An 8,450-nucleotide genomic window follows, 5' to 3' on the forward strand; every position below is an offset into this window, starting at 1 on the left:
TTCTCCCTCACTATCCCTCTGTTACACCTTTCTTGTTCTCCCTCACTATCCCTCTGTTACACCTTTCTTATTCTCCCTCACTATCCCTCTGTTACACCTTTCTTATTCTCCCTCACTAACCCTCTGTTACACCTTTCTTATTCTCCCTCACTATCCCTCTGTTACACCTTTCTTGTTCTCCCTCACTATCCCTCTGTTACACCATTCTTGTTCTCCCTCACTATCCCTCTGTTACACCTTTCTTATTCTCCCTCACTAACCCTCTGTTACACCTTTCTTATTCTCCCTCACTATCCCTCTGTTACACCTTTCTTGTTCTCCCTCACTATCCCTCTGTTACACCATTATTGTTCTCCCTCACTATCCCTCTGTTAGCCTTTCTTATTCTCCCTCATTAACCCTCTGTTACACCTTTCTTATTCTCCCTCACTATCCCTCTGTTACACCTTTCTTATTCTCCCTCACTATCCCTCTGTTACACCTTTCTTGTTCTCCCTCACTATCCCTCTGTTACACCTTTCTTATTCTCCCTCACTATCCCTCTGTTACACCTTTCTTATTCTCCCTCACTAACCCTCTGTTACACCTTTCTTATTCTCCCTCACTATCCCTCTGTTACACCTTTCTTGTTCTCCCTCACTATCCCTCTGTTACACCATTCTTGTTCTCCCTCACTATCCCTCTGTTACACCATTCTTGTTCTCCCTCACTATCCCTCTGTTACACCTTTCTTATTCTCCCTCACTATCCCTCTGTTACACCTTTCTTATTCTCCCTGACTATCCCTCTGTTACACCTTTCTTATTCTCCCTCACTATCCCTCTGTTACACCTTTCTTATTCTCCCTCACTATTCCTCTGTTACACCTTTCTTATTCTCCCTCACTATCTCTCTGTTACACCTTTCTTATTCTCCCTCACTATCCCTCTGTTACACCTTTCTTATTCTCCCTCACTATCCCTCTGTTACACCTTTCTTATTCTCCCTCACTATCCCTCTGTTACACCTTTCTTATTCTCCCTCACTATCCCTCTGTTACACCTTTCTTATTCTCCCTCACTAACCCTCTGTTACACCTTTCTTATTCTCCCTCACTAACCTTCTGTTACACCTGTCTTATTCTCCCTCACTATCCCTCTGTTACACCTTTCTTGTTCTCCCTCACTAACCCTCGGTTACACCTTTCTTATTCTCCCTCACTAACCCTCTGTTACACCTTTCTTATTCTCCCTCACTATCCCTCTGTTACACCTTTCTTATTCTCCCTCACTATCCCTCTGTTACACCTGTCTTATTCTCCCTCACTATCCCTCTGTTACACCTGTCTTATTCTCCCTCACTATCCCTCTGTTACACCTTTCTTGTTCTCCCTCACTAACCTTCGGTTACACCTTTCTTGTTCTCCCTCACTATCCCTCTGTTACACCATTCTTGTTCTCCCTCACTATCCCTCTGTTACACCATTCTTGTTCTCCCTCACTATCCCTCTGTTACACCTTTCTTATTCTCCCTCACTATCTCTCTGTTACACCTTTGTTATTCTCCCTCACTAACCCTCTGTTACACCTTTCTTATTCTCCCTCACTATCCCTCTGTTACACCTTTCTTATTCTCCCTCACTATCCCTCTGTTACACCTTTCTTATTCTCCCTCACTATCCCTCTGTTACACCTTTCTTATTCTCCCTCACTATCCCTCTGTTACACCTTTCTTATTCTCCCTCACTAACCCTCTGTTACACCTTTCTTATTCTCCCTCACTAACCCTCTGTTACACCTGTCTTATTCTCCCTCACTATCCCTCTGTTACACCTTTCTTGTTCTCCCTCACTAACCCTCGGTTACACCTTTCTTATTCTCCCTCACTAACCCTCTGTTACACCTTTCTTATTCTCCCTCACTATCCCTCTGTTACACCTTTCTTATTCTCCCTCACTATCCCTCTGTTACACCTGTCTTATTCTCCCTCACTAACCTTCTGTTACACCTGTCTTATTCTCCCTCACTATCCCTCTGTTACACCTTTCTTGTTCTCCCTCACTAACCCTCGGTTACACCTTTCTTGTTCTCCCTCACTATCCCTCTGTTACACCATTCTTGTTCTCCCTCACTATCCCTCTGTTACACCATTCTTGTTCTCCCTCACTATCCCTCTGTTACACCTTTCTTATTGTCCCTCACTATCTCTCTGTTACACCTTTCTTATTCTCCCTCACTAACCCTCTGTTACACCTTTCTTATTCTCCCTCACTATCCCTCTGTTACACCTTTCTTATTCTCCCTCACTATCCCTCTGTTACACCTGTCTTATTCTCCCTCACTATCCCTCTGTTACACCTTTCTTATTCTCCCTCACTAACCCTCTGTTACACCTTTCTTATTCTCCCTCACTATCCCTCTGTTACACCTTTCTTATTCTCCCTCACTATCCCTCTGTTACACCTGTCTTATTCTCCCTCACTATCCCTCTGTTACACCTGTCTTATTCTCCCTCACTATCCCTCTGTTACACCTGTCTTATTCTCCCTCACTATCCCTCTGTTACACCTTTCTTATTCTCCCTCACTAACCCTCTGTTACACCTTTCTTATTCTCCCTCACTAACCCTCTGTTACACCTTTCTTATTCTCCCTCACTAACCCTCTGTTACACCTTTCTTATTCTCCCTCACTAACCCTCTGTTACACCTTTCTTATTCTCCCTCACTAACCCTCTGTTACACCTTTCTTATTCTCCCTCACTATCCCTCTGTTACACCTTTCTTATTCTCCCTCACTATCCCTCTGTTACACCTGTCTTATTCTCCCTCACTATCCCTCTGTTACACCTTTCTTATTCTCCCTCACTATCCCTCGGTTACACCTTTCTTATTCTCCCTCACTATCCCTCTGTTACACCTTTCTTATTCTCCCTCACTATCCCTCTGTTACACCTTTCTTATTCTCCCTCACTATCCCTCTGTTACACCTTTCTTATTCTCCCTCGCTATCCCTCTATTACACCTTTCTTATTCTCCCTCACTATCCCTCTGTTACACCTTTCTTATTCTCCCTCACTATCCCTCGGTTACACCTTTCTTATTCTCCCTCACTATCCCTCTGTTACACCTTTCTTATTCTCCCTCACTATCCCTCTGTTACACCTTTCTTATTCTCCCTCACTATCCCTCTGTTACACCTTTCTTATTCTCCCTCACTAACCCTCTGTTACACCTTTCTTATTCTCCCTCACTATTCCTCTGTTACACCTTTCTTATTTTCCCTCACTATCTCTCTGTTACACCTTTCTTATTCTCCCTCACTATCCCTCTGTTACACCTTTCTTATTCTCCCTCACTATCCCTCTGTTACACCTTTCTTATTCTCCCTCACTATCCCTCTGTTACACCTTTCTTATTCTCCCTCACTATCCCTCTGTTACACCTTTCTTATTCTCCCTCACTAACCCTCTGTTACACCTTTCTTATTCTCCCTCACTAACCCTCTGTTACACCTTTCTTATTCTCCCTCACTAACCCTCTGTTACACCTTTCTTATTCTCCCTCACTATCCCTCTGTTACACCTTTCTTATTCTCCCTCACTATCCCTCTGTTACACCGGTCTTATTCTCCCTCACTATCCCTCTGTTACACCTTTCTTATTCTCCCTCACTAACCCTCTGTTACACCTTTCTTATTCTCCCTCACTATCCCTCTGTTACACCTTTCTTATTCTCCCTCACTATCCCTCTGTTACACCTTTCTTATTCTCCCTCACTATCCCTCTGTTACACCTGTCTTATTCTCCCTCACTATCCCTCTGTTACACCTGTCTTATTCTCCCTCACTATCCCTCTGTTACACCTTTCTTATTCTCCCTCACTAACCCTCTGTTACACCTTTCTTATTCTCCCTCACTAACCCTCTGTTACACCTTTCTTATTCTCCCTCACTAACCCTCTGTTACACCTTTCTTATTCTCCCTCACTAACCCTCTGTTACACCTTTCTTATTCTCCCTCATTATCCCTCTGTTACACCTTTCTTATTCTCCCTCACTATCCCTCTGTTACACCTGTCTTATTCTCCCTCACTATCCCTCTGTTACACCTTTCTTATTCTCCCTCACTATCCCTCGGTTACACCTTTCTTATTCTCCCTCACTATCCCTCTGTTACACCTTTCTTATTCTCCCTCACTATCCCTCTGTTACACCTTTCTTATTCTCCCTCACTATCCCTCTGTTACACCTTTCTTATTCTCTCTCGCTATCCCTCTATTACACCTTTCTTATTCTCCCTCACTATCCCTCTGTTACACCTTTCTTATTCTCCCTCACTATCCCTCGGTTACACCTTTCTTATTCTCCCTCGCTATCCCTCTATTACACCTTTCTTATTCTCCCTCACTATCCCTCTGTTACACCTTTCTTATTCTCCCTCACTATCCCTCTGTTACACCTTTCTTATTCTCCCTCACTATCCCTCTGTTACACCTTTCTTATTCTCCCTGACTATCCCTCTGTTACACCTTTCTTATTCTCCCTCACTATCCCTCTGTTACACCTTTCTTATTCTCCCTCACTATCCCTCTGTTACACCTTTCTTATTCTCTCTCACTATCCCTCTGTTACACCTTTCTTATTCTCCCTCACTATCCCTCTGTTACACCTTTCTTATTCTCCCTGACTATCCCTCTGTTACACCTTTCTTATTCTCCCTCGCTATCCCTCTATTACACCTTTCTTATTCTCCTTCACTATCCCTCTGTTACACCTTTCTTATTCTCCCTCACTAACCCTCTGTTACACCTTTCTTATTCTCCCTCACTATCCCTCTGTTACACCTTTCTTGTTCTCCCTCACTAACCCTCTGTTACACCTTTCTTATTCTCCCTCACTATCCCTCTGTTACACCTTTCTTATTCTCCCTCACTATCCCTCTGTTACACCTTTCTTATTCTCCCTCGCTATCCCTCTATTACACCTTTCTTATTCTCCCTCACTATCCCTCTGTTACACCTTTCTTATTCTCCCTCACTATCCCTCTGTTACACCTTTCTTGTTCTCCCTCACTATCCCTCTGTTACACCTTTCTTGTTCTCCCTCACTATCCCTCTGTTACACCTTTCTTATTCTCCCTCACTATCCCTCTGTTACTCCTTTCTTATTCTCCCTCACTATCCCTCTGTTACACCTTTCTTGTTCTCCCTCACTATCCCTCTGTTACACCTTTCTTATTCTCCCTCACTATCCCTCTGTTACACCTTTCTTATTCTCCCTCACTATCCCTCTGTTACACCTTTCTTGTTCTCCCTCACTATCCCTCTGTTACACCTTTCTTATTCTCCCTCACTATCCCTCTGTTACACCTTTCTTGTTCTCCCTCACTAACCCTCTGTTACACCTTTCCTGTTCTCCCTCACTATCCCTCTGTTACACCTTTCTTATTCTCCCTCACTATCCCTCTGTTACACCTTTCTTGTTCTCCCTCACTATCCCTCTGTTACACCTTTCTTGTTCTCCCTCACTATCCCTCTGTTACACCTTTCTTGTTCTCCCTCACTATCCCTCTGTTACACCTTTCTTATTCTCCCTCACTATCCCTCTGTTACACCTTTCTTATTCTCCCTCACTATCCCTCTGTTACACCTTTCTTATTCTCCCTCACTATCCCTCTGTTACACCTTTCCTGTTCTCCCTCACTATCCCTCTGTTACACCTTTCTTATTCTCCCTCACTATCCCTCTGTTACACCTTTCTTATTCTCCCTCACTATCCCTCTGTTACACCTTTCTTATTCTCCCTCACTATCCCTCTGTTACACCTTTCTTATTCTCCCTCACTATCCCTCTGTTACACCTTTCTTATTCTCCCTCACTATCCCTCTGTTACACCTTTCTTATTCTCCCTCACTAACCTTCTGTTACACCTTTCTTATTCTCCCTCACTATCCCTCTGTTACACCTTTCTTGTTCTCCCTCACTATCCCTCTGTTACACCTTTCTTATTCTCCCTCACTATCCCTCTGTTACACCTTTCTTGTTCTCCCTCACTATCCCTCGGTTACACCTTTCTTATTCTCCCTCACTATCCCTCTGTTACACCTTTCTTGTTCTCCCTCACTATCCCTCGGTTACACCTTTCTTGTTCTCCCTCACTATCCCTCTGTTACACCTTTCTTGTTCTCCCTCACTAACCCTCTGTTACACCTTTCTTGTTCTCCCTCACTATCCCTCGGTTACACCTTTCTTATTCTCCCTCACTATCCCTCTGTTACACCTTTCTTGTTCTCCCTCACTATCCCTCAGTTACACCTTTCTTATTCTCCCTCACTATCCCTCTGTTACACCTTTCTTGTTCTCCCTCACTATCCCTCTGTTACACCTTTCTTATTCTCCCTCACTATCCCTCTACACGTCCTTTCCACTTCCTCTAGTCTTCCTTAGATTACTTTTGATAGCAAGAATTTGATGACTCTATTAATTATTAATCCCTCAGCAAGATCATGTAGTTTATAAAATGCATTAGCTGTCAATAGAAAGAATCAGACTTCTTTTGTAATTTGAAGTTGTTTCCTCACCTTCTAAAAATAGCTATTTTTCTCAGGTTGATGTAACGCAAGCCATGCATGGTGGCATCCTGGGTAAATTCATGCCAAGTAGTGGCACTATCTTCATTGTCAGCCATTTCTGAAATTGCATCAGCTAATATAGAAATAACTTAGTAGATGCTGAAGTCCCAACTAACGCAGCAACTAGAGTATTACTTTAGCTGCCTTTACTCTTTGAATATGCATACAGTCAATGAGTCCAATTTTTTCTAAACATTAACAGATCTTGTCATATATGTTATATATCACACAACGCTGTATAGTGAGTAGCAGTATTATAACTGTATAACTGTATATACTATATAATAGCATTCTATACTTGTTACTTGTCAACACAGTATTGTAGCAAAGTTGTTAACCCTTCCAAACTCGGACAACTGAGTTTAACCCTAGTTTAATCGTGACTACAAAACTATTAACATAGTAGGCAGAGATTTAGTAACTAAGAGAGAAAGCTTCATTTGCTAAATTGGCTAAAGCTAAATTGGCAACTTCATGCTAAAGAGCTAAATTTGTTTTAGATATTTGCTCTTTGAATATGCATATATACTTTTATATATTTGTTGTTTAATATAATCAAAACATATCTCCAATATGACTAACCCTCCATTACACTTCTATTTTCCCAAAACACCGCTACACCTCATACTAGACATCAGCACCAAACTACATCTTAAAACATCACTATGCAAAAATTTTCTTTTAAACACATAATTAACTTTACTCTTTTTTGTTTTTGTCTTATTGTCTACTTTTTTTAAACAAGGTTGACCGGCGTAACTAAAGTTAATATTTATTTACCTACCTCCCTGAAGCGTATGTTAGGGTTTCATAGTGAGAGTCAGCCTTACCTGAGGCAAGTCCTTTCTTCGAATGTGCCGCAGTAAACAAGCAGCAGTCGAGTACCTCTACCATCATAAAAAATTCATGAAGCAAACTTGATTTCTTTTGTACGCGCATGCTCTTATAGTGAGAAGCGTTTCAGCAGAAAGTTATAAAAGCACACTCTATAGGTCAACAATTAGGGCCATGGTTGGTATAATGGCCTAATATCTGCCGCAGTGTAATTATGCTATAGGTCTAAGCTTTCTGTTATGATATACAGTAGTGTGAAAAATAAGCGGAAGGCTCTTGAATTTTGAACCAATTCAATAAATAGAGTGTCGTAGTTGCTAGCCAATTCTTTGAAATTGCGCCTACTATATATATCAAAATGAAGCTCTGTATCTTGTGAACGTGAACATGTGTTCCGAGTCTAGGCTCACCTGAGCATTGCTGACTGAATCATCACACTTTAAACCAGAATTATACAAATTTGATTACTGTTTTTATGTAGGACTTTGAACTGTATTATTAGGAGTTGTCAAATCCTTTAATCTGTTGCATCGGCTTGTCATAAAATTAAAGGCAGATTGCCAAAACCATAAACATATCATTCTAGGTTATTATTTGAGGACTTAAACAACATATGTATATATGTTTAATGCAAGTTTTTATAATTGGTACGGAGAGATTTAAACCCCTAATTTCACCTTGCATCCTTGTAGGAGCAATCCCATTAACACGGGAGCCATGAGCCTTTTGCTGTTGTTTAATCATTCCTATGTTATGTAACTGCTTGCATCACTAATTGTGGGCAGAGTATCATTTTATATTCAAGCTCTTGATCTCTACTATTTTTGGTTGATTCCTTATACAGGCTATTTATCGAGGTTCGTTTGTTTCTCGCACATACTACATAAAGGCGCCACTAGTGTCTTGTATGTTGCACATTTTATATTTATTGTATAGGCTATGCACTCTTCTTGATAAACCTGATGTACACTAGAAGGGCTATTGGTGATATTTGAATAAATTCCATTC

This window comes from Watersipora subatra, chromosome 8, assembly GCF_963576615.1.
Source record: "Watersipora subatra chromosome 8, tzWatSuba1.1, whole genome shotgun sequence".
NCBI classification, from domain to species: domain Eukaryota; kingdom Metazoa; phylum Bryozoa; class Gymnolaemata; order Cheilostomatida; family Watersiporidae; genus Watersipora; species Watersipora subatra.